This window comes from Balearica regulorum, chromosome 2, assembly GCF_011004875.1.
Source record: "Balearica regulorum gibbericeps isolate bBalReg1 chromosome 2, bBalReg1.pri, whole genome shotgun sequence".
Taxonomy (NCBI): Eukaryota; Metazoa; Chordata; class Aves; order Gruiformes; family Gruidae; genus Balearica; species Balearica regulorum.
Window position 1 is genome coordinate 98,895,375 of NC_046185.1, and position 25,170 is coordinate 98,920,544.

Genomic DNA, 25,170 nt, shown 5'->3' on the forward strand with positions numbered 1-25,170 from the left:
GGTTGATTTCTGGGTTTTGGTTTTGTTTTATTTGTTAGTATAGCAGCTTGCTTGGGTTAAGCAGAGATAAGTTCATGGTTGAGGCTGCAGCGGTGTGCACAAGAGCGCATGGCATATCTGGTGTCAAAGTCGTCGCTTGTAATCACATGTGTAGATAAAAATATACTGAGTTTTAAGCAGTGTTTTTTTCCTGGCTATAATTGCAAGGTTACTACCAGTTAATTACAATTGAGTTTCATGACTGTTTTCTTGCTGTAAACCTCAATTCAGTGAATTGAGCAAAGCTACGTGAACTGTGAAGGAAAAAGAAAGAAAAAAAAGAAGGGTGGGGGCAGGGCTCAAAGACCATGTTTGAGGTCATCCTCAGGTTGTTTCTGTGTTTGAGGCCCAATTAAGTAGTGTTCTTGGGATATTCAGGGCTTAAAGGGTTCAGTGAATATTCAGTGTCTTCTAGAATGAGACACCTAGTACGTGAAGAACCTTGTGGCCTTTGGGACCATATCTATATCTATAATTATAGACGTAGATGCATTCCTTCTTTGGGACTGTAACCACTGAAGTCAAACCCACCAGTATAGCACAGGGTTTTCCCACCAGCAGTATAAAACATACGAATCCCAGGTCTTGATCTTCATACACATAAAGGCCACTTTACACTCTTGAGGCAAGTAAAAAGATCTTGAACCAGGTATAAATCATCTTATTAATTTAGCCTTCTTGCCCTTTTCACACTGATTAATATATTAGACTGTCTAAACATAAAATACACAAGTAAAATGTGTGTGGGAAAACACTGTGGAGGTACATATCCTTCAATGATTGGGTAGCTATTTGTAAGCTTGAATTAATTAGTTGGGCTGACATGTGCAATCCGTTCAGTTTTGTGGGGGCTGGACAGTTTGTGGGTAAGCAGGAGGGAAATCCTTTGAGGGAAGTTTCACTGTAGGACATTCTCATACTAAAATTTGTGGGGGGAAAAAAGGGAAGGTACTATTAGAAAATCTACTTGTGATCCTCCACACCACAAACATCTTTTACAACCAGAGCCTGTGTTTCATATGGTTCTTCAGTTGTCATCGTGTTTTTCAGTTCCCTGTTATAAAACAGAGCATTACATTATTTTTAACACAATGTATAGAGACACGGCTTGAAATAGTTTGTAATCAGCTAGACCGAGTCATGGCTGCATTGGTAGGTGCTTTCCTACTAGTGTTTATAGAAGAAAATAGTGTTTGCACAGTTCAGATGCTTTTCATGTCAGCGCTGATCACATTTGTTTGCAGCCTAAGAAAACAGAACATCAGATTTCACCTCAAAACTATTTTAACAAAACTTACTAGTAATCATTGATTGTATTTCAGAAACACAGTGGTACTGAAAATGTCACCATAACTATAGCCATAAAGTTAGAACAGAGCTGCTATTATTTTTGGAGTGTGACTAAACCAGTGATTTTTGAAGTGAAAATGTTGGCAGAATTTCATTGTGTATGTTAAATTCAAAGTTACTCGCTTCCTTCTTCCATCCTCTCCAGTTCTAGTTGTCTGTTTGGTAAAGAACAGAATACAGGAATGTAGGATTCACTTTCCAGGGACCATCTAGGGAGTCTGTGTGTGGCATGTCAATAAACACCTGAGCATCTCGGTCATCCCTGTGTCTGTCCCTGCAGCGCTCCCTTCACATGGGGAAGCTGTGGTGCCTCCATCGCTCGGATGGCTGAATCAAACACAGAGGTGGGCTGGTGCCCTGGCCCGAAGGGTGGCGCAGCAGGGAACTGAGTTTGCATCTCCCGTGTCCCACCGCAGGGCTCTCAGCATCGTCCTTTCTCCATTCTATAAAGACCTGGGATGGATTTAATACTGAGCGACGGTTGTAGACCTGCTCTTCAATGCCGTTGACTTGCACGACTGAAATTCGTTCCATTGTGAGAGGATGTTGCGGAGCTGCTGACACAACTTGTCCGGGAAGCTTTCTTTGCTGGAGAGTGTTAAAGCAGTGATAATGTCTCCCCTTTGCTGGGATGATATTTTGCTATGTGCATCAGTGATGCTGTGGTGGGTGTGTTGCTTTTTTCAGACTGGGATTCAGAGCTGTGCTTTTCATTTTTCACTTGCACTTAAATAGTAAACCAATGTTTTGTAACACCAACGTTTTCAAATCCTGTGATCGCTGAAGTTGCCAAATGATTATTTATTGGGAGTAGAGGTTTTCCATTGTATAATCTCTGTGCTAAATCAGAAAGAATAGTGCTTCAGGAATTTTTTTTTAATAGAAAAAAACGATAATAACTTGACATTCCACAGCGCACATAAATTGTTGAAAGTCAAAAGACCATTTGCTTCGAGGCTGCGCATAATGATCTCATTTGTTATTATGTGGTCTGCACAGGCTACTCTCAAGACATGTAGGATTTCTTCCTCTCTAATGTTTCTGCATCAGTGTAATAGATCTGAATACTCCATAGATATTTGGCCATCTGGTTCTCTTAATTCCGCTGAATTTACCAGAAGAAAAAGTAACATATTATGCCTTTCTAAATATAGTTCTTTTTCCATGATTAAAAACTGAATGGCTTATTCTGTGGAAGACTCTCATATTCTGTAGTTTTCCTTTCTTGTAATTTGAATATTCTTAGGAAAAGTAAACCCTTGATTTCTTGGTACAGGTACTGTGTTGTTTGGTTGTGGTTTTTTTTTAATTTCTCTTCTTTTGTTGTCATTTTGGGATCCAGATGTTCTCCAGCTCTACAAACCAAGTAAAGGTGTTAGTGACCTCTTTTATTCTCCAGATTACAGTAAAAATAAGGATCTTAGATTGCCATAGAAGGAAAGGAAGGCACTGTAAAAAGAAAGCTAGCCTGCTGGGAGGAATAATTTCAAACAGAAATTTGAGGCACTGCTGTAATAAATCCCAAACATAATAAAACTCTGTGCGATTAGGGTTTGATCTTGAAATTGAATTTCTAGTTTGGAGCCTTCCACCTGCACGATGTCTTATGAGAGGGTTTGGGATGTGTTTCGGAGTTAGTATGAGCGGTTTCAGTTGCCAAATCAGAATTGCAGGAGGCATGCTTGAAGCCAGGCTTTGCCGTGAATCTGTACAGCAATTTCACCAAGTGAATATGAATGTGATGATCTCCTCAGTGCCACTAGGAAAAAGAGTGGTATTAGTAACAACAAGAAGAGGGACCAGCGCTTGATGCGATGACAGTTTCTGTTTGCCAGCCAAGTAAATGTGTCAGGAGGTGACCGAGGAGTATCTATGGCAACCGAGGGACGGAGGATGGCTCTGCTGGGCCAGTGTTGCTTGCTGGGCAGGACCCCAGGCAGTGAACTGTGATATGACCCGATTAGGACTAAGCTACTAACTGAAATTGATAGTATTTATCAGCCACAGTCTTTAAAAATCAGTGGAAAGCAGAAAAAAAAAAACAGAAAAAAAAAAAAACAGTGGAAAGCAGAAAAAGAAAAAGGACCAAGGAGGTTCATCTGATATCTTTCCAATTAAAAATAAAAAATAAAAATTCAGGACATGGTAAAGTGTGGTAAGCCTGATCTCTGGAGAGAGGAAAGGTATTTCCTATTTCTGCTAGGAATGCTTTTACTCCTGTGTTGCCTTAATTTTTCTTTAATTTTATTTTTTTAAAGAAGTCAGGCTGGTCAGGAATCTTAAAAACCAACCCCAGACTTGCCATTGGGCCAGCCATAAATTTTGTAAAGTGACATTTCTTCTGTAGTTATTAAAAAGAAGGGGGAAAAAAAAAAAAAAAGAAAAAGCACCAAGTCTTTCAAACCTTTGATTGAAAAGCCAGCAGCTTAAATATTGTTGAAATCCAGTCTGCGGGGCTGGGTTAACTGAATTCCCAGTGTAATGCTATTAAAGCAACCGTCTTAGGTAATAAATGGCATCATGTTGTACAACTCACTTGAGGGGTCATTATTTTTGGTCGGTCTGAAAGCCGATGCAGTTTGCTGGGCTGCAGCGAGGAAGGTGTCCGTCTGTGCCGTGTGTGCAATCGAAGTAGCATAGCGGATGAGTGAGGGCAAATCTCCTTGGTGACGACTCTGGATGCAGGTTGGGGAGGGGAGACGAATTGCCAACTGTCTCTTTGGCCTGTAACCCAGTGTATTAAAATCTGCTATGAAAGTACTGTATGTTCCTTTCCCTTCGCCACCTCCCATTTTGTACTGCTACGTGGAAGCCCAAAAAGTAGTGCTGTAGTGTGGTGCTTTAGGGTTCGAAGGTTTATGGCATTACACTATGTTATTGAGGGGATTAATAATCTCCTGGACACACTGTAATTTGCTTTATATTAATGAACACACACATAAATAATATGGTAAAAATCTGAAGTGCCTGAGCATCCTTCTTTCTGGGACCCTGCTGCACTCTTTATAACCCAAAGTTTTGCATCTGACACACTTCTTACTGCTGAGATGGTCTTCTCTAGTGTGACCCCACGCTCTGATTCTTAGTTTGCTCAAGCCAGCCTCAGACCAGCAGCCTCGTGAGTGTTGCGTGTTTCTCTCAAACCCTCATTTTGATTTTTCACATTCCTTACGTTTTGTCAGGTGCCAGCCAGTGCCGCAGCCCCGTGGATTGCACGCAGAGGAGCCCAGGGTCACCGCAAGCTCAGCTGCAGGGGTGGCACCTTCAACCATAGGGGAGCCGGGAGGGGTTATGTCGTGTTGCTCTTGAGATGCTTCCTCTGCATACACATGGAGCAACGCGAATAGACTTCTAGGTCTTCTGTATCTCTGCCAAGCGGAACGTTACTACAGTGTGCTGTCATTCAGTGGGAATAAAGGGAAATAAAAGGTGAAAATGTTTGTAGGATTGCAAAACTGTTGATTCTTTCAAACCCCTACAAAAGTAAATGATTGAAGAAGTGTACAGCTGGTTCAGTAGGGATGTGCAGCTCAAGCTGTAAATTTCTATTCGGAAAAATCTGGTTATTGTTTAATGAAATAGAAAGTCAAGGCTTTAAACTGCAAACAATTCAGATGTTTTTCTTCCACAAGATTGTGTGGCATTTTTTGTTTTGTTTTCTGTCTTCTTGTGTCAGTATATAAAGTTTACAGCGGTAAGTCCAAGTTGACAGAGAACTTGGTTTGTTCCGGCACAAGGAGGCACAGCCGGGCAGTGTTTCTCTAGGTTCAGAAAGCCAGGAGGGAGGAAAGAAGTCAGTCAAACTTGTTCCCGCAAAACGTTGCTGGAAAATTACTTGATAAAGCCTTTCCCAAGTGCCCATGAACCTGAAAAGCTTTTCTGTGCTACTGAATTTACTGTGCTACTGAATTTGCTGTGCTACAGTTGTGTGCGTTGTGACAGTGCTGGAACGGCGTGCTTGTCCGTGACTGTAAAATGACCTTGTTCATACAGTAAGGTCCAACTTGCTTTATAAACCTGTCATGACATTGCTGTATTATGATATGATACTGTCTGTAGTGGGGGCAGGAGCTGAAGCAGAACCTTACTGAAAAAATCTCCCGTCTGGGAGATGATGAGTTTGAAATAATTCCTGACTGATGGTTGAGGTGCTGTTTGCATCCATACTTTTGATGTCTGTGAAACGTGTTACAATGGTGATTCTTAAAAACCCCAACAAATTCTGTTCCTCATAGTACACAGAAACTGCCCTAGAATTTTCCTTGTTATCTGTTTTTGGATCCTGTTTTGTTGGCAGTATGGTACAAGCTATAGCTGGCACCCACATCATACAGTGCTAGGCTTTGTGTAAAAATACACGAGAGTGAATGTGGGCAGGGCTGTAGCCTCTGCAGTTGCTCTATTTGTAGCACAGTTCCTTCATCTTTTGTATGTGATGTTTGGACAGATTTTAACAAACCTGGCTTAGGGTCTGAAGTGGCAACCAGCATCGTATCAAAGCGCTTAGTATATTATGAAAGGAACATGCTTATACACCACAAGTTATGTGTAGCAAGGTGTTTTGTTTGTCTGACATAAGGAAAAGGTATTTGGGAAGTATTTTAAAAATCTACAGATTTTTATTCTGTGTCAAAATGCAGTGTTTAGAAATCTCACCATGAAAACATATATAGATAAAAGCAGTTCCCCCCTTGGTTTTAGGGGATACCCGTGACCTGAAAGTCAGTATGATCAGTTCCTTTCACTCTGTGTTGATGTTGGAGTACAAAGGACAGTCCATGGTCTGTTCACCCAGATTTGGTGCAGAGTCCATCCTTAGTAATGGGATGGAGTTCTTTAGGGAAGACAGATTAAGTGTTTCAGCAGATGAGATTTGATGGGTGAAACCCATGCAGTGTCACCAACCCCATCTCCTGCTAAATTGGACAAAAATATTTTAAGAAATAACCTGGGTTTTCTCATACTAAGCACTTGACTTGAAATATTAGAGAAATTAAAAGTGGATTTTCTCCCTCCTAAATGCAAAAGAACCATTGGAAATGTTTAAAAAACAGGCAAATTACAGATTCAAAAATACATATAGTTAATTTATCACAAACAAGGCATACTTATTTCCTCACTTCTTTGCTTCAGAGACACTGTTAACTAGTTTGTTTTCTGAGACTGTAACATGCAGACATTAAACAGAACAGTAGAAAGTAGAGGACTAATAGCAGTGATGGCAGAAACACCACTTAGCTTCTTATTACATATAAACTGGTTTGCTTCCAAATTCTTAAGTTGCTATAGTTATTTAATCTAGTTTGCCCATCCTCTCTGTTTAGACATTTGTTCCGCCCAAAGATGCAAAGAAATTTATTTCTTTTTGCCAGAACACTTTGTTGGTTTAGATAATAGCCTTTTTTTGATCATTTTTGTTCAACATATAACAGTTTCCGATTGAGGCTTGGCCCTCATTAATTGGAATTTCAGGAAGCAGAAAAAGGGAGTGCTAAGAGAGCGCCTTCAAATAAATCATGTTTAATTGCGTGTAGAAATGCCCTGACTTCATTTGAATATGCTTAACAAACCTTTACTACTACCAGTTTCTGCTGTTGGAGAGTAAAACTGAGAGTACGTAGCATCACTACCTATTTGAATATACGCCTGGTCCTGCTTTCACTGCTAGAAAGCACAAGCAGTAGTTCTGCTGTGGTCTGCTGTTGGCAGCGTGAAAGAGCTGTCAGTGAGAGCAAACTGGATATCTTGTGTGTACAACACGGGTACAGCTCTTCTTCCCAGCAACAGTGAGCATCGAAGTCTGTTTTGAAAGAGGAGTCTGCTTTGTTCACCTTCATTTCCCTGCTGAGTGCGCTTTTACCTGCTCTCTCTTTTATAAAAGACCTTTTCCAGTCCCCTACCTATTGCACCAAAGGCTTTCACAGTGCTATTTGGCGATATTTGAGTTTTCCTTTGCCATTAGAGCAGCCTGCATGATACGCCTTTCTGTGGTGTTGAACACGTTTGTAGTGTTTCTGACTGTGCCACGTTAGACTTGGGCCTTGGGGGGCCTGCCTGTTTTGCAAAGCAAATTCCTTCTTGCTCATGGCTGCCATCGTGCAGGTCTGCTTTCTCCAGGGTCCTTCCCCCCAAAAGTCACTCTAGTTACATTGGCAAGTAGAAGGTGCTCATTTGGGGGGGGGGGGGTGTTAAATGGTGAAAAGAGTAATTTTCATGCTCTAAGTTGCTCTCACTGAAGTAATACAACACATTTGCTGTATCGGCCATCAGTTAAGCTGTTACACCACTTTACTGTTCATCATCTTCATCGGTGTGTTCAGCATTTGATGATAAAGGTTAACTTGGGAGAGGAGACTGCAATTTGTTGAGATGGACTAGGGCGAAACCCTCATTAAAAAGTGGCAGCCAGAGGAGCCCAGCTCCCCAACCTCAGTAGACAATGCGTCCCCAGAGGACAGTTCCTCTGGCTTTGGTGTGCTATGTACCGTGTTTCTTTAACCGAAGTCTGCAGTTAAGTCAGAAAGGACAGCCACCTTGTGCAGCTTTGTCATGCTTCACAACTAAGGAAAGAGAAAAGCTTTCCTCTTGGCAGCTTGATGTTGCCAAGATCCAAGAAGCCCCCAAATTCTCTGTAGTTGGGGACATTATGCTTAATTGCTCTCTGCCTCTTTCTCTCTTTTTCCTTATACTGTGCGATTTAAATCCCCTCCCGTTATACATTGGAAAGCTTCTTGCAGAGTCAGATGGGTGGCATTTTCCATGCTCCATTCTGAGTAGCGCAGCCTGAAGATCTCCTGGCTTTATGCTGATGAAGGTGCCTTCTTTCTGAAATCATGTAATAGCGAGGTGCTGTGAGCCCAACACTTATCCAGACAAAAAGGAGTGTCAAGCCATCTGTCCTGAAAACTGATTCCAGTTAGCTTTCATAAATTTGATGAATTTGATTTGTCCTGTGAGGACAGGCTGAGAGAGTTAGGATTGTTCAGCCTGGAGAAAAGAAGGTTCCAGGGAGATCTAATTGCGGCTTAGCAGTACCTGAAGGGGCCTACAGGAAAGATGGTGAGGGACTGTTTATCAGGGAGTGTAGTGACAGGACAAGGGGTAATGGGTTTAAGCTGAAGGAGGGTCGATTTAGATTAGATGTTAGAAAGAAATTCTTTCCTGTGAGGCTGGTGAGGCACTGGCACAGGTTGCTCCGAGAGGCTGTGGATGCCCCCTCCCTGGAAGTGTTCAAGGCCAGGTTGGATGGGGCTTTGGGCGACGTGGTCTAGTGGAGGGTGTCCCTGCCCACAGCAGGGGGGTTGGAACTAGGTGATCTTTGAGGTCCCTTCCAACCCAAACCATTCTATGATTCTGTGATCTGTGCCTTTGATGATTTTTTTCATGTCCTGCTTTCTGAAGGAAGTAAAGGCAAAGGCAATGCTTTTTAATCTGTTACCAGCTCCATAGATTGTTACTTTTTTGTGTGTGTTTGGTGTTAGTAAAAAAAAACAGGGCTTGTTATTAAAAAACAGATTATCAGCAGGGAGAAGGAGCAGCAGGATGATAATCAGTGTCTGGAAGAGATATGGAAAAGCCAGGTAACATGGGAGGGGGCTACAGGTTGGCAGTTTGGGTTGGGAAGATATAGGAGATGGGAGCTAAAGCATCAGTAAAATGGGTATGGCATAGCTGAAAATGGTGGCTAGGAAGGAGTGAGAGAGGAGAGAGTGGAAAGCAAGAGTATCAGAAGGCCCTGGCAGTGGATTGAAGAGTAGGAGGTTCCTTAGTTGTATATAATAGTTTAGCAGTTTAAAAGGCTGGAGTTTATCCTTGTTGGTGGGCTAATAAGAGCTCAGGCTTTTATATCTTACCTCTCTGGGAGCATAGTGACTGCAAAGAGAAGAGATCTGCCACAGCAGACATAAACCAGTTGTTGGAAAGGTCTCATCTTCCATTCCTCTTACGCAGTCAGCGGAGGTGTACGCAATTCCTGTCCTAACCCTTGTCCCACCCCATCCTTTTGAGTTTTCTTAACCTTAGCTAGCTAATGCTCCAGCGGCAAAAAACAAGTACTATCATCCTTGGTGCTAAGAAAAGTGATGGTATTTTGAAGTGTGTTTTAAAGGAATCCAGTGGTGAGGTGCTTCAGGGTAAAGGTTTAATTTTTCATTTGGTTGTTTAGATTTCCAGTTTATTCCTCTTCCTCCTCAGTTGTGCTTGTGCAGATTGTCTTTCAGATAACGCAGAAGAAATAATGTCTAGTTCTTTTGCTCTTTCCTTCTTTTTTTTTCTTAAATTAACATACTGACTTAATAGAAACGCATTTGGAGAGGAAAAGCTTATTTTTCTTGGAATTTTTGGGATATCTGAAACTAAGGTATCTCACTAGAAATTAAGAAATAGCTTTAGTTTTCATAACCATATTGTACTTCTTTTTGTGCCATACATCTCCTTCCAACCTTTCTCATCTAGCAACTGTTCATGAAATCCAGGTTAATTTAATTTTAGTTGCAAGTTTTTGCATTGTTATTCTTAGTTCTTTCCAAAAGAAAGGCAAATTACAGAAACAACTCTTGTGAGATGCAAACTCCTAGATGATGATATCAATTTGCTTTTCACAGTTAGGCACAATAAATTACTTTTCATCGCAGGTGAAATTTGCTGCACTGACATGTTTCCTCCTCCACAGAACACAGGTGGGTTCTGAGACAGGGATAAAGAGCTAGCAGTCATGAAACTGAAGCAGCATTTAACTTTTTATTTCACTTTATATTTATCTGCTCGATAAGCTACATGGTAAGTTGTATGGACGGGTTATTTTCCTGTTGTATTTTCATTTCCTGTTACCTGTGAGGAATTTGCATTTAACTTTGTGATGAGCTTCCCCAGGGAGCATAACAACATAATCAAAAAAAAAAAAAAGCACCCAGAATCCTACAGGCCTTGCTTTTTCAAAATTTCTCATGTGAAAAAAATAGAAGAGCTTTTCTGCGTAGGGAGTGAGGAAGGAAATCTCTCGAGTCAACTACATTTTTGACAAAGCAGATTTTATTTTTTATGGCCGATTCAGTATTAGATTACTGCAGTCTCATTCCATCTTAATTTCATCAGTCAGTGGAGTTATTTCAGCATAAACCTAGCACAGGGGATGGCAGAGTTAGCCTCTCTGTGTGTAATTATTCTCTAGTCTGCAAGGGGAAAAGGTACCTTTCGGAGGCCAGCAGCACTGCCCTATTAAATCTGCCGCAAATGTGATCTGAGGCACTGAACATTTTGAACTTTAAGTTCTTTAAACAAAACTTTGAAAGTAATTTTTTGTTATTGCAAGTACACCAAGGATTTATTACAAGAAACAGGGACTAATGCCCTTACCCTGTAATGAGCCCCACAGAGGTAAACCTTGCCGCACTGTTTACTCTGAAGGCAGTGAGTTTGCCTGCCTCTTGGTGAGAGGTATACAGGAGCGGGCCCTACCAGAAAAACACAGTTGTTATTAACTACTTTGACCTAACCCAAAATAAAAACCCTCTTCTCTGAGATGAGTTCATTGCAGTCTCTTCTCCAATGCCATGCTTTTACTGTCTTTGCACGTTAAAAGACACCCACTCCATGCCTGTGTGTATATAGGGAGAAGATACACAGTAAATACCCGCTGTGTGTGTCTGACAGTAGAGTTGTGCTTAAACTGCGAAGGTTGCCTTTCCTTCACGTTATGCAGTTACACCCTGCAAAATCAAGTGTTTTAAAATCCAGCATTTTAAATGGCCATATCAGTTCTTGCCCATAGAGGCATTTCAGGACATGCAGCTGCAGTTTACATATTTCTAAGATTCAACATTTAATTTATGCTTTAGAAACCTCATGTAATTCCCGTGCTGGTGCTGGAGTCTTCTCTGCATTTCACAACCATATCTGTTAAGGTCAGAGCTATCAAATCTGGTTAGTCCTGGCCTGATTTCCAGAGCAGGCAAGTCGCCTGCAACCCTCCACTTCACTTTAATGGGCCTCTGGGTGCACACAGCAGTACTATGAAGGAGGCCAGTTATGTAGGTCCCGAAGTATGGATTGGTACCTAATTTAGTGTATCCAGGGGTGAAAATGTCAGCTTAGTATTATCTCTCCCTGGGACTCCTATTCCATGTATTGCTTTTCAGTTTCGAGACAGGAGCTGCTGTTGAATGTGTGCCTGTACAAAAGCCAAGTAGGTCAGTGCATCTAGGTACTACCGTATGTGATATATCCCCCCATGGGTGAGTTATCACCCTCTATTGAATCTTCCCTTAGATGTTTTTGCCGAAACATTTTAGTGGGGCTCTGCTTGGGTTACCCTAGTCCTGAGGGCTGCTTGAGCCCTGGATGAGCAAAGGTGGGCAGAGCAAGCTCTATCTCCTTAACAGGGTCCCGTAAGGGGGAGCGAGGGCGTTCCCGCTTCCCTGAAGACTTGAGCCAGAAAAGGCATAATTGCAAAAGCAACCAGAAGACAGACTCTGGGCCTAAACTGCACATAGATCTCCTCTACCCTCAGCCGATTTGTTGTTTGGTCCAGCTTTCTCCTCTTCACTGGGCCTCTTTTGCTCAGCTTCACTCTTAACCAGCTCATCTTTATCCTCTTTTATTTGGACCTCCACTCACTCTCCTTCCATTCAGCTGATCTCTTCGTTACTGAATGCAGAGTCTTATGTTTCACTCCCAAACCAGCTGCAGGGGAGCAGAAGACCCAAAGGCTATCCATTCACGCATCTTCCACTGAGACACAGTAGCTTGCTGCCTGCTTGCTCCAGGTCTGTTTCAAGGCAGAGGAAACTAAAAAAGCTTAAAACACTGCTGTTAAACGTGAACATGTGACTGTTCCTCAAACTGCACTGCCACCAAAAGCTTACAGAAATAACATGTGGTCTGCTGCCATCTGCTTACACCTCTTTCCTCCACCCTCCGTTGGTCTTGTCACTTCAGGCTGCTGTGAGCTCTTCAAAGCAAAGACCATCTTCTCTGGCTTTTCAAAAGGCGTGCCACTGTGGCACCTTCTCCACCCCATCTTTGCTTAGCTCTCAGTTTGCACTGTAATAGTAATAGAGTTGATAGTTTTCTAATGTAGTCTTAATGAGGATGTGGGTTGAACCAAACAGGAGTTTCATTTTGTGGTATCTGCCCGCTTGTAACTCATCTGTAACGTGAATTTGTTGATAACACTCAGATCTCAGGTATTGATCAATGATGTAATTGTCATCCTATAGTAGAATAGATGATGTAATTCTTACCCAGTTACTGAAGACAGTGACCTTGAGACAGATCAGATGGTTGAGCAGCATAGATGGGTCACTGATTATAAAATGTCCTTTTTAAAAATTAAACTGTCATCTGTTAGTTACTGGGGAGGAATAACTATAACAAAATGCTAGCACATTGCAAAAGATACAGCATTTATTGACTTTTACCAGCAATTACATACCCTTGTTTTGACAGGTGACTTTTGATGGTTTTGCTGCTTTGTTGCTTTGGCCATCATTTCAATTTACATTGAGGTAGCATAAAAGCCGACTTTTGTGAGGCCAAGGAAAACGTGTTTCTGATAACAAGTCACTCATTAAAAAAAAAAAAAAAGTGAAGTAGAGGTAGATGTGATATGAGAAATTCTGGTAGATGGGAGGAAAATATATGGCACAGTTTTGCCAATGGGAAAGCCTATTTCTTCCCCCTCCCCCCCAACTAGAGATGGCTGAATACACATTTGTGTAAGACTTAACATCACTTTTCATTTGGATGCTTAACAAAAGAAAAAAGCGGTAAGCATCGACCAGCTTTTGCTTTCAGATAAACAGTAGGCAGAACTCTAGAGAGGTCATGGAGAAAAAAAGAAGTAGAACCACTTGCTATGATTGCTAATAACATGGTTGAGAAAAAGACACATTTTTATCTCAGTGGAAAGAGGCTCAGAGAGACCCCAGTGCAAGCATAAGAAACATTCAGTTATGAGAAGCATGGATCTTGAAAAGAAAAAACAGATAGGTTTGAAAAGACAAATGGTTGAAGAGCTATTTTTGGTTCTACTGTTGGTATTTTCTTCTTAACTGCTAATGCATTTCTGGCCTAACATTTGCTGTTTCATGTCAGAAGTTTTTGGATTTTTTGTTCCTCTCTCCTTAGTAAACTGGCACGTTTGCAAGATAAGTATTAAACTGAGGAACTTGCCAAAGACTTCTCTTCAAGCAGATCCTTACTGAAAGTAGTGAAAGAAGTTAATAATTTGCATGAATTTGTGACCTAATAAAGATGACTACCAAAAATTGATCTAACTAATTAATTACTGCATTTAATTGATCTTAGGAAATTGTAGAGACTGCTCTGTAGGATTCTGTATTTTTCACTTTCTTTGATGCTTTTCTTTCTATGGTAGCTTGTGTTTGAAACTAATTAATATTTTGGGCAATGATTTATTTTTCTGAGTTCTATGAGTATGTGCCTTGTATTGTTGGAATATATTTCCCTATTTCGTGGACTTTTCAGGTCTTCTGTTTTCCTACAGTGTTTGCTTATGGATAATGTTACCTGATGTCTAGGGGACATCTTATAATCTGTTAAAAACAGTTAAGATATTAAAGTTTGACCAGTTCTTTACGTGTAAAGGTCCTTGTGCTTGGATATCCTTCATGTCATGTCTTAGTGAGAACTTCAGGTTTCAGGGGGATGAAATAAGAACTTTGATGGATGTGGTCTCTTCAACAATATTTCTTTTCTAAGTGTCCAATAAATCTAGATGTGGATAATTGAAATTGTGAGAAAATAAGGAAAACAAGGAAATGACTTTAATCATGTAGTGCCAAAGGAAACAGAAAATCTCTCACATGCACTTTCTGGGCCAAGGATTAAGCATGTGTCTTCATTTTTAGGCAAGCTTCTGTAGCGTGGTTTGACCACTTCAAAAATTTTCTTTGAGAGGCAGAGGCTCTGGTTGCATGGGGAACCGTTCTTCTTTGAGCTGTGAGCCCAATGTCTGAGTGCTCCACTCTCCTTTATGGTTTCATTCCCACAGCTTTGTATGAGTTAGGCAACCGCTGTTAATCCCTGTTTTGCAGATGAGGTGCAGAAAGGCTGAAGGACAAGTTTAGAAATACATGAGAGCTTGGCGATGTTGAGGTTTGATTTCAGTTTCCCAAATCCTGGGCAACTATTCTATCCTCTAGGTCACTCTTCTGCTTGAATTCTTCCTCCATACTTTTGTTTGGTACTGGCGTCATTCATTTGCTCTCTCTGCTTCGGTTTTTCCAGCATGGTCACAGCACAGTTACCTCAGCTAACGCACATCCTTGACTAGGAGTATTTATGCACTCAAAGACAGTGGCACATCACTCAACAGTTTCTGCCTCTAAAGTACTGCTTCAGAGAGTGAAATTTGCCCCGGGGCTGTGGAGCAGACTTTGGTCTGTGTATCAACTCCTAAAGTCCGGTCCTCTAACTTGCAGCACACTCCCTGCATTTTGCTTCTGCACTTGGTTCAATTGCTTTGTTATTTCAAAACAAAATGGATCAACAGTGCTTCTCCATGAAGCTTCCACTTATGCAAATTCCTTTTTATTTTCTCCTTCTTCCTCTGTCAGCTACTGCCTCGCCTTCCAAGTTTAGATAGCAGTTGTCAGGAGACTTAGACCTTTGGATGACGCTTTACATTAACTATTTCTTTCTGTCTCTTTGCTTGCTGGGATGTCATACAGAAAACCAAACCTGTAGCAAAAATATATATAACAAATCAGAGTATTCATCCCAAATTTTGCTCCTCTCTCTACAGCTTTTCAAAGCTATTTCATACAGTGGAGGTGGAGGATAAACCCTGGGCTTTTTTCTCTGACTAGAGAGTTGCACATGGCTCTTCTCACCTGTGTTTCACATGTGAAAGCTGACCTCGTTATCCTTCTTCAAACCTCCTCTGAGTTAGCTGGGAAAGGGGAGAAGAACGTAGACCTATCCTGTACCACAACCAGCACGATCTCAAACTCAAGGATGCTTTTCCCAGATGCTCACTTTCAACCCTTTTCTTCAGAGCCCATTGCTCTCCTGCCCTATGCCTGTCTCAGATCAGCTGTGTAAGCTATCCCTTGAGACTTCCCGTTCCAAATTTACTGGTGTTTTAGGGTATCTGTTGTGGAAAGTCCATAACCATCTGAACCTTAAATAATTGTGTTTCATAAGATACAGGGAGGCACTTACTCTTCTGATGTAAGTTGCTGTAGCTCCTCAACCTAGAAAAATTCATGTGGGTTTGTACCAAAGCACTATCTGGTGAATTATGGTGATGGAAATCTTCCTCACATCCCAAGGTAGTCCACTTCATGTTTCTTTTATGCTGCACTTAAGAGCCTGGGTCTCTAAAATCAAAACGTGTGTCCCCTGCTTTCTAACATTCTTCTTCACAAAGCTGTGAAGAGGCCTGGATACAGTCCAGGTAATTATGAGTTATTTTCTTGCCCTGAATTTCTTCAGTAGTGAATTTTTTTTCACATCTGTTCACTGCTCTGCTAGCCACAGTGGAACATTACAGGGACTTGCTGTGTAGTCTAGAGACTGATAAATTGCCAGAATGAGGGATCTGTATATCTGATTTTCCTGGAAGACTCAAAGGAAAATCAGGATGATATTAAGGACATGGAGAGTGAGTTGTTATTCCTTACCTGCCTCAAGTATTGATTTAAGTGCCTGACACTGAGGGATGTAGAAGTTATTAGGTAGGGTATCCAAAACTCATGTGAATCAGAATTAATTCCAGTATGCCCCATGAAATAAAAGTCAGGCCATACACATCTATGTCCTGTCTTGTGATCTGAACAGGTACTCTTTTTTAGAAAATAAGCATAACTCTGTACTTTGTTTGTTCTTCCTTGCAGCAGTTCAGCTTGGAAACAAAAGGATTTGGGTGAACCTGTTGCTCAGCCTGGCACTGGTACTAGGTTACAGCTACGTTCCCTTGTTCTTCATTACTCTGTCTAATCAAGATCCTTCACCAGGTGGAAGAATGGAGCTCTGCAGCCAGGGACCCCAGCATGAGACTGGTCACTCTTGGTTTGACTTAGTTTCACTTGATTTCCAGTTGGAGGAAGGTTTCCTTTTTCCTTGCTGCTTCTTTCATCTTGTCTTACTCTTTAGGGTTACCAGGATAGCGTGGTAATGTGCACTGCATGCATTTTAGTTCTTCCCATGTATATTTACCTGTCCAGTGGAGGAAAAAGTTCAGGTTGGTCCACGTAATAGACCCATATAATGGGTGAATGCAGAAGACAAGACATTATTATTTGTAGAGCTTGCTTGTTTGATTCAGATCGTTGAGAGCCAGGAAGTCCAACTTAATACAGTAGTCAGCAACTTAGAGCTGTGTCTAGATGGGATAAAAAATGCACAGGCTTTCCTTATATTACAGGTGACATCATAGTTACACAGATGTGGCAGTAATGCTTCATACTCGCCCAGTGTAGATGTAGTCTATTATGGCCAGTAAAAGTCAGGTATTTCTATACATACTGCTAGAAATAGGCAAATTTTGTGATGTCTGAAAACACGTGAAGAAGATAGAAGCATGTGTCATACAGTACAATCAGGCTTAGATCCTTGACTTTTAAGAGGCTTTTGAAAAGTCTCAGCAGTGCTTAAGTCCTTTCGAAGACCTGTTCCCAGCTCCCCGGTTTCCAGTGGAGGGCCTGAGAGATCAGCCATCTGTAGCTCCCCTCCACCACTGTGTTTGGAGGCTGCCTGCCTGCTGCTTTTTATGACTTTTCTGGTTTCCGAATCACTCCTGCCAACTCATGCTTTGCATCATGTTGCAGGGAAGAGAATATGTGGCAAGCACCAAGGCCCATGAGTGAAGTTTATCCCGATAGGAAGGTCCCATCCAGCATGGCACATGTTTTGGATCTGCCTTCCTTCGTCTGTTTGTACATCTTCCTTATAGTCCAAGAGGTCTAGTATCAGTCTTGAAAGGATGCTCTGCAAAGCACAAATTTGGAATGATCCATGGGAAAATCTGCCTGCCTACCTCTCTTTTAATACAATGAGAAAGTTAGGCTTTTTGCCTCTGTTTCAGAGCTGTTATGAGAAGAGAAAGCGACTTTACAGCTCCTCTCTATGTCATGCCAGATAAGTGGATGGCAGCCACCTTTGGGGAAAAAATGTTTCATACCCCATTGCTCTCTTCTTCTGAGGCTGAGCACCAGTGGTGGTGGTGCCCTCTGCAGAGGGTTCAGGAGTGCAACTGACACCCTAGAAAATGAAAAACACTTAAGTCATTTGCATAGTGGATCAGAATGCAGCCCGCCTGGCTGCCAGAGCAAAGACCACAGTCTTTCACATTTGAGTCATCTGCTGAAAAGCTATGTATTTTTATGAAGAAAGAACTAAATGTTTGTTTTAAAGTAATTTTATTTGCTTTCTTGCAGCTGAATCATCTGAGATTGTGAAGGTTATACATGAACATATATATGCTGTCTTTCTGTGTCTGCTGAACTACAATGATCAGAGTTTGATCATTCCAGTCATAAGAACAATTGTTTGATTTGAGTGTGAATATCAATGTTTGTGTCTATAGAAACCAGTCAACACTTCCTCCTAATTTTTGTAAATAGGCTATGACTGTGACACTTGGATTTCCTGTCTCTTGCATATCTGAATCAAAAAATCTCTGCACACAATGATGTCTTGTCTTCCGCATTCACCATCTATTGCCTCGTTAATAGGCATCATCTTTATTACAGTCTGTATTTGTCCTGTTGAGATATGTCCAGACATCACCAGAGCCTATAATCTTCTTTCATTTTTATTCTACATCATGGATTTGTTTAAGGGACTTTCTCAGTAATAACTGTAGGAAATAGCAAGTAATGTAAGAAAAGCTGGTTGAACTGCCTACAATCAGCATTGTACAACATTTAGTATTTTTCCAGGATAACCTTTTAAAGTGACATTTTTCCAAACTCAGTGGCAGTTTTGTGTTGATTTTTTTTTCTTTTTACATTTCAGCATGAATGATTTAGGTTGTCTTGAGAACAAGATACAAACCCCTGTATTTTTGTACCTTTTTTAAAAACAGGCCAGCTGTTTCACTGAGTAGCTGTGTAGCACCTTCACATTTGGGGGTGGGTATTTGAAATTTGGCTGTAGAGTTGCCCTGGTGTTAGGAATCTGCCTTGTTATTTGCAGGAATATTTGTCCATAATCAGTCAGGTTATAAACTCTGAAATGTCTCATTTTGTACCTACACAGCAGGAGCTCGTTAGGTAGTGCTGCACTGAGTATACTGTATTTTAAAGCTGAAGGACTTGCTTTAATATTGCTACATCTGTCTTCTGGGAGTGCTGGGTCCTAGGCATAGGAAGCAAGAGGAAGGAGATTGCCCTCCCATGTTTTCAGCAAAGCTGTTGGTTGCCCAGGCAGGGTGGAGCAGAAGGAAGGGATGGAGAGAGAACACAAGCTATGGGAGACATGTTCAGGAGAAGGGGAACATGGGACTCTCTGAACAAGGAGATGAGGGAGGTTATGGCTGCAAGCACCAAGTGTGGGGACAGCATTTTGGAGCTGGTGTGACTGTCAGGGGTGAATTGTGTGATGGGATTGGGATTAAGATGAGGAACTAGGAATAAACTCCAGAGGTAAAGAGTCTGAGGAGGGAAGGAAGCAGCAGGACTGAAACCACAGAAGAGAATGTCAGAGGAAAATCTCTGTTCTGTACATTGGGATGTAGTTTGTGATTCCTGAGGCTGCAGTTGGATCATGCTTGTCCTGTCTGGTGAGAAGATACAAGACCATTCCATCTCTGGTTGGTCGTTATTGTCTGGATGCTTGATACAGCCCCGTAGCCCTACTGAGATAGCAGACTGAATTACGTTAAGCACTGTCCCTCTGCATCTGTGTAAAACCCCTGATGTGAAAACACACAGTTTAGCTTAAACTGCTGCTAAATCTGTTCGAAGTGTCTAACTCTGGACTGAAGTGGATGAGGAGTGTTCATCCAGTTTGGTGAAGCAGTTCTGTGATGGAGAAGCAATCTCCAACAAGAGGGTGCAACAAGTATCTTGCTGGCAGTAGTACTTCCTGTGAACTACCCCTTAGTCTTGCTGTCCCTGTGCTGTCAGAATGTGAATGCAAATTGTGTGTCTTAACTTAATTGTGTGTCCCTGTCCCTGTGAATGCAAATTGTGTGTCTTAACCCTGCGGTTTTGGTTCACGTGAGGTCCAATCCTCTGTTCCCCCTTTGCAGTTATCTCGGTGCCTCCAACAGAAGAGGTCTGTTTGTTTGCATTTAAAAGTTTCAGCCCTAGTAATGATTTTGACCTGTAGCTACATGCAGATGTCCTCTTTTGGGGTCTGCCTGTGTCAGCACAAGCTTCCATGTGCTCACTGCACCTCCCCTTGGAAATGACCCTCTTCAGCCTCCTCTGGGGTGGAGCGGGTGATCCCCAGCTGGTCAGAGGCAAAACTGGGTTAGCAGAAGAGAGCGTAAAGAGTAGTTTGTAGCCACTCCAGTTTATTTTCACCATAATGGATTACAAAACGCTTTTACACCAGACTGCTAGCACTTCTGAAGGGAGACAGTCATCACAGGAAGAGGGGCAGCTGGTGCCAAGCATGCGTGTGGGAGGAAGACCTCATCAAGCGGCATAGCTGGGTTTGGAAGGGACCTTTGTACGATCTCAGTTCTCAGAGAACTCTCTGAGTCTCCGTTCTGTCTGTGCGATGGGGAGAAAACCTTCTCACAGGGGTGTTGCAAACATGCGCTAATTTTAGTATATCAGGCGGTTAGGTAATATGGTGACAGCCAGAAAATAACCTATAAGGAAATAGCTTGTTCTGTCTTTGAAGCATGGTTTTAGGATCATTTTTAATAGTGAGAATGAAGCAAACTACTGAGTGTTGCTTATTCAGTAACACCAGCTCTACTATACCATGAATGGCACCATTTCCTGTGGAAAAAAACCCTGTGTGATTGTAAAATTAAGAAAGAAGATGAAATGTTGCACAATTGGCCATATTTCTGATATTTCCTTGTCTTTTAGTTCTTGACTTAACATTTTTGACATGTCTGTATATGTTTGTGTGTAATGAACTGTTTGTGGCCAAGTTTGCAGTTGCTCAGTACTTTCTATCCAAAGATGTTGCGTGCTTTAAAGAGAGCTTAAAGGACATTAAAGCATCTTATGCTTCTGCCAGTATGCTTCTTTAAGCACATTTCTGTCTCCAAAAATGCTTACCCCTGGTTGTTAAAAATGACTGCAACTTTAACTGAAGGAGATAAAAGGGGAAATGTTTTTTTCTAACTTACCATCTTCTAAATCTGATAGAAAATCATGTCTAGTCATTTTTTGCAGGTCTCCCTGATAAATAATTTCCCTGTATTTGTAAGTCCTTGCGTAGCAACAGGTGAATGAGAGATACAAAAAAAATATGGCTATGAAACCACAGATGTTGTCAGCAAGGAAATAGAGCCGGGTTAACTCTCATAGCTAGGCTTAAATCATTTCGAAAATGACACTATTTGAAATTATCTATGTCTCTTACTTGCACGGTGTTCAAGGAGTTGGTTGTCTTACTGTGTAACAGAGGAAACAGGTACACTGATAAGTGAAAAATAAAATTATCAGAACACTTGTTGGTGACTTCCCGGGGTGCTGAGTATGCATCGCTCCAGCTGATTTCATTTGGAGTTAAGAGGATTCAGCAAATCTGAAAAGCAAACACGCAGAGTCTGAGGCGTAGAAATAAGTCGACACGTGAGAAAATGTTGATCTTAGCAAGTTTGTTTGCTACAGAGTAAACGGCGTGTGAACTCCCTGTATAAAAGCAACCCCTTAGTAACTGCCCTTGTGTGCCCTCTTAGGCCAAGATGCCTTGTGGTAAATGAGGAGGTTCACCACCCGGCCTGGAAGGAGTTGCCCTTCTGCGTTTACTCAGATCTGGTATCTGGGCAGCTCCTGCAGAGCCCATCAGCGTACTGCTGCCATACGCCCTTCCGTGCACCCGCTGCCTTGTTTGTCAGCCCGTCTCACAAGTCTTGCTCTGGCTTCGCGATATCATTTCTGTCTGTAGTATAGTGAGAATAAGCAAGGGATGGGAAATGGCTTTGGATTTTTTTTTGTTCTTGAGGAGGTAAAGATGTGGTGCCCTGTCCAGGCAGTCTGATGTTTGAACATTGGGGCTTTTGTTGCTGGGGATGGGGTGTTTAGTAGTTTGACTTTGCTGCTATTCTGTTTCTTTTGTTCAGTCAGGGGCATATCAGAGATCTATTTTTTGATCAGACGGCATTCCTGTACTACAATACTTCAGAAGCAGCATTTGCACACTAGTTGTGTGAAATGCCTGTTGCTCACTTTGTACATGTGCTTCTTGCCCTTGCCATCCTTAGGTACAGCTTACTCGGTGCAAGTAAACTCCATGGAGCAGGTGCCATCTCCTAATGTGTGTTTGTACAGTGCGTAGCACAGCAGGACCCAGGTTTTGTGGTGGTTTCTGGACATTTTGTAACGTAAGTAAGGGTACTCTGTCTTGCTGAGTAATTAGAATAGTTCACACTAGCTGAACTTGCAGAGTTTCCTGCGTGCAGGCTGGTGAGGAAAGGGATTTTTTGTATCCAGGCTGAGAGGGGGCTTTGCGAATATTCTCCAAATTGCAGTGGCAGCTGGCTGTTTGGGTGCCAGACAGAGACATAATTTGGAAATAGCTTCAAAGTTTAGAGATGGCCCTTCATATACTAATGCTCCCAGATGAGTTAAGTGGGGGAAGTTCACACCTCCCTCGGTGCCGTTGTTTCAGTCTGCCAGGCTGCAGACTCAGCAAGAGTGCAGCATGCAGGTTTTCATAGTGAGAGCTTTTGTTGCTCCCAGAAGTGCTAGAAACTTAATTGCTTTCAAAGGCAAGCCTGGAATCTGGAGGACCCAGTACAACCTGCTGAGAGAACATAAATCGTGAGATACTATCAGGTTTCTGTGCTTGGGCTTGTGTAGAGTGAGTTTGCTTTGTGAGTGACTGCCTTTGGAATACACTGGTATGTGGTTTTCTTGTTGATTCTTAGACATAGCAGTAATTGTTGTTGGCTTTGTTAATAGGCATCTATGTTCTGCTCTGTAGTTACTGTTCATGTTTTCTAAAAAGTCCTCAGACAAAAAGAAATACTTGTTCTGCCTTGAAATTATGAAAGCATTTCTGATTTAAATGGCTTGACAACCTTGATCCAGGTGGTTCCCAGCCATTGTCCCTTCAGATAGGCATGGAGAGAGAGCTGGCCGGTTGTCGTTTGACCATTGCTGTTTATCTTCACTTAGAGACAGTGCTCAAAATGCCAGTATTTAGTTGTTCCTTTTTCCACACTAGTTTGCCAGCCGCTTTTGTCCCTAGCCAAATGAACCATGATGGCAACTGAGAAGAAACTGCCTTTTGTAGATAAGGAATAGCATTTTCCAATATCCTAGTATAGCATGGGTCCCTAAGTTTCATTTTCCAAAGTAGTTCTTGTGAAAATCTGTGGAGCTGGTCCTTAAGTGGGTCTGGGGAATTTCTGGCATTTTTATGCACAACCTAGTTTTAAATGTAGTTTTCCCCATCTCCTTAAATGCTTAGTTTATAGGCTCTCCATTGATAGGAATACTCCCTTGATATATTTTGCATGGAAACTAAAGCAGGAAAAGGTTTTAAGGTAAGCCAGCCAAATAATCTAGGGTCTTTTGGTGAGTTTCCATTAGTATTAAACCAGTAATCTGCCCTATTAGATGTTGTTTGAAAGGAAGTTCAGTGTTTAAAGAAGATATACTAGTTGACATTCAATATATCTTCTCAAGTCACCAGCAGAAATCTCATTGAACCTTGTTGGCAGAAGGGCCTTCTGCACAGGGCTCCTAAAAACATCTCCCCGGCTATTGGAGTAGTTTCTGAAATGCTCTGGCACTGCAGTGGGTCTGGTGCCAGCAGTGGACACTTGGTCCAGCTCCAGTTGGAGCTGAAGAAGGTCTGAGTTTTAAGACCTCTAGGATGCCTTTGTGTCCAGAAGAAACTGAGCACTGAAATTGTGTGTCATCCAAACTGTGGTGTATTCCTAGAAATTTATGAATATGCTATTTTAATTTGGGGAGCTTATTGAGCTTATTGAGCTGAAGTTATTGAGACATTAGCGCTTAGAAGTGAGATCTGCAGTGCTTAAGATTGCCTGGTGCACAGACAAGTGAAGATCTAAATTGCTTTCAGGTGCTGACAGTTATCACAGCTTTGTGCAGACACACCTTTGCCAGTACTGACAAAACACAAATACCAGTTTCACATCACTGTGCTCTCTTTGGCTGGTGTACAGCTTAAAACCCTACTATACATTCACAACTTTGGCACAGAAAATGGAAACCAGGGGTCAAGAGCAACAGCGGCCTCTGAGCGAACAGTTGGTTTTAAATGCTTTGAGTAGACAGTATTTTAAAAAGAAATTTGATCAGTTATTTGAAAATTGGACATTTAGTGCATTACATCACTCTCAGTTGCACCTCAGACCACTCTGCTGAAGTCGCACTGGATGCGAGAACAGACTTTGGTCCATCATGAAGGATAGTAGCAAATGAAGGAAAAATACTTTCCTTCTGCAACAGTGAGTTCCTCCAAACATCATAGATAGCTGAAAAGTCTGTTTTCAAAACAGCTCTGACCCTACATGCAAATAAAATTTCTGTGATTTCAGCTTTTGCTAGAAATCATATCTATTATGCATCCGTGTGACAAAGCACTGGTGTAAGCGCTTCCTAAAGAAACGTTTGAAATCCAGGGTAGGCCACCCGTGAAAAGGTGATTGAGACTCCCCTAATCCACATCATGGACCACCATCCATGTATTTCAGTACAGCTGTCAGTAATAGTCTGCGTGCCTATGAAAGTTTCACATTAGGATAGAGAATGTATTGACAGATTTAAATGTATTTGGTCTCCTCAGACTGCAGAACCAGGTCACAGTTGTTGCTGGCCAGTTCTGTGAGCCCCTGCCTGCAACTATGGAGTTAGAAATGAACAGGCAAACTCTGGCTGATACCATTGGCATTGCAATGTGGGTATATTAACTTTACTAATTTGTCAGAAAAAAAAGTGTCACAATTTGGCACTCCAGTGGCAAAACTGTAGGTGTTCTCAGCTGCTGTTAGCACTGGATTTAATCTCAATACTTTTGCCACTTCCTGTTAAAGCGCTGCAGACGACTAGAGGAGTGGGAGATTGCACTGGCTTTGGGTAGCTTTCAGAAGAGCCAAGCAAATTCTTTGATATGCCATGATCAAACATCCCGATTGCCACAGGAAAACTCAAGTTCCCTTTTTTGACTCAGTGACTGAAGTCTGTCGTGAATTTTTCTAATGAAGTGGCATGCAACTTCTTGAATTAAAAATTACAGTGTCTCTGCTTCCTGAGTGCCGCAGCGGTGGCACAACAGCAACACTGACTGAAGTCTCTGCTGTGGGTGCGTGTCTGCTACCTTTATCTGTTCTGCTGGACGTTACCCCTACATCTGCTCCAAGGGCAGCAAGGCAACTCCCACAGCAGGCATGAAGCACAACCAAGGCTTTTGTCAGCTGGAATATTTTTTCCTCCGACTCCTCTTACATTTCTGTTGTAATGTGTAAGATGCTGTGATGATTCAGGTGACTTTTTTTTTTAGCCTATGACCTGCATTTTTACCATTCTAGGCTTTGAACAGGCATTGCTCAGTAAATAACTTCAGTGAAAGGTAACCTTGCCTTGCTGCTGTTACAATTCTCAGTCTTCTGAAAAGCCAGTAGATGGGGTGTGTGCAATTCCTGTGCAAAAT

General features: G+C 41.8%; 1 protein-coding gene across 17 annotated transcripts in view; it reads left to right on the forward strand.

The window, feature by feature from the left end:
- ATXN1 (ataxin 1) overlaps positions 1-25,170 on the forward strand; it is a 234,219-nt gene that overhangs the window by 94,962 nt on the left and 114,087 nt on the right. The window contains exon 1 of one of the 17 annotated variants that reach the window (XM_075745067.1): positions 17,814-17,912. The exons of the other annotated variants lie outside the window; for them this stretch is intronic. The gene's annotated coding sequence lies outside the window, so the exon portion shown is untranslated. Of the gene's footprint in view, positions 1-17,813; positions 17,913-25,170 lie in introns of those variants that run through there. 17 annotated transcript variants of the gene reach the window in all.